This window comes from Lipotes vexillifer, unplaced genomic scaffold (genome assembly GCF_000442215.2).
Source record: "Lipotes vexillifer unplaced genomic scaffold, Lipotes_vexillifer_v1.1 scaffold508, whole genome shotgun sequence".
Lineage (NCBI taxonomy): Eukaryota > Metazoa > Chordata > Mammalia > Artiodactyla > Lipotidae > Lipotes > Lipotes vexillifer.
In genome coordinates, this window is record NW_006793099.1 from 834338 (window position 1) to 836386 (window position 2049).

Below are 2049 nucleotides of genomic sequence, written 5' to 3' on the forward strand. Positions count from 1 at the left end.
TCAGTTTTAGAATGATTGGGAATTAATTTAAGGAATTGAGAAAAAAATGCCTGTGAGCTCCCTTAGCATTAGGGATTTCTTTTTTTCTTATATGTATCTCTGACACCTAGCATAGTGCCTGGCCCATGGGAGGTGATATTTATATATTTACTATATTGACCATTTAAAAAAATACTTGTAATAAGCTCTTGCCTTATACTGTAACATGTTTCTCCAAAACATCTTGTAACAACTTTTCAAACAACTTCTCATCATACAGTAGGAACTTGATGAATGTTGATTACATGAATGGGTAAAATGATGTGTGGTTACACATAATCACTCTTAACCTCAGAACAGTGGGCTACCCCCAATAACCTAGGACGCTGCTTTTGTCCTTGGAAGTATCAAAACTGGGAGTCAAACCCGCTGCATTTAATATCTGCCAAAATGGGCCATGGTTGAACCACTGCTGAGCTCCACTTTGAAATCTATAAAGTAAAGGAAGTTGTGAGATTCAGTGAGATAATATCCATGGAGATACTTTAGATCAATAAAGTGCTTTGCAAATGTAAGTTATTCTTATCTTCTCCATCACACTGTAAAGGTTGAGTGAATGATTTAGTTACAACAGACAATTCCATGTGAAATTTATTGGCTGCCATTCTGTTTCAGGGTGTTGGACTAAACCAACAGTAAAAGATATATATTTTGAGAATAGACTAAACATGGTTAAAAATCAATCAAATATTACCATGGAACAAATAGAAACATTCTAATGTCATGCTAAAGCTACTGAATTAGGGGTCTATAAAATTCCATGGGTTATACAGGATGAATCTTGTAAAACACATTCATATGCTTTTGAAAATGCTATTTATTATGCTGTATAACTGATGTGACTGGTCACATATATTCTTGGACCTTAACTCATGGGAGATTGAGTCTTTGTAAAACTCACATTCTATTAAATGGAGGCATTAAACTTTTCTTGGAAATACTTATGCCATCTTATCATCCTCACAGTCAAGCTTTAAAGCTTTCCTCATATTTGTTTCAGACTGATATTTTATTTAAAAAGTTGAAATTCTTGGGTTTCAGTAGATACATTTATTTTTTTAATTTTTTAACATCTTCATTGGAGTATAATTGCTCTCCAATGGTGTGTTAGTTTCTGCTTTATAACAAAGTGAATCAGCTATACATATACATATATCCCCATCTCTCCTCTCTCTTGTGTCTCCTTCCCACCCTCCCTATCCCACCCCTCTAGGTGGTCACAAAGCACCGAGCTAATCTCCCTGTGCTATGCCAGCTGCTTCCCACTAGCTATCGATTTTTCAGTTGATACATTTAAACCAGTACACAGGCCCTCTTAGTTCTTGCCATGTGAAATAATCAAATCAAACAAATATGGAAATGGAATTTGTAGTGATATTATATTCCTGTGCCTGTAAGTGAATTTAATTCATCCTCTGGTCCTCTGCCCTAGTTGGTGAAATCACTGGCCGTAGCAGATCTGCATGCTTGTTCTTTACAACTTTACATTCGCCCTTCTAGACACCAACTCTGGAAGCAAATTTCCTTTTTTTTTTTTCCCTAGAAAGTTTCATTATATTTTCCTTCATATAATACTAAATGTTTAAGGAAGAAAATAAACATGATATGAGAACCTTTCTTTTCCTGAAGGTATTAAATGTGAGAGGAAGCTGGTAATGGTCAGTGCCTGGCAGGTAGGAGACCATCAATTATCTCTGCTAGTTAGTGCTGCTTCACTACAGAGTTGTCTTCAAGTTTTCAGTTCTGTAAGTTCCTAGAGGCCACTGACCGTGCCTTAGTAACCTTTGTGTTGCTGCATCACCTAGCACAGTCCCTCACACATAGGAGTTATACTAAGTTTTGGTGAAAAAAATGAGTGAATCTGTGAATTAAAGAGAGAATTGAATGAGACAACATGCGTGCAAACAGCCTGTAAATTATAAAATGCTGTCTAATAATAAGGGATTACTATTGTTTTTACTATTTGGAGTAATTAAAAAAATGTTTTTTTTTTTTTTTTTTTTTTTTTTT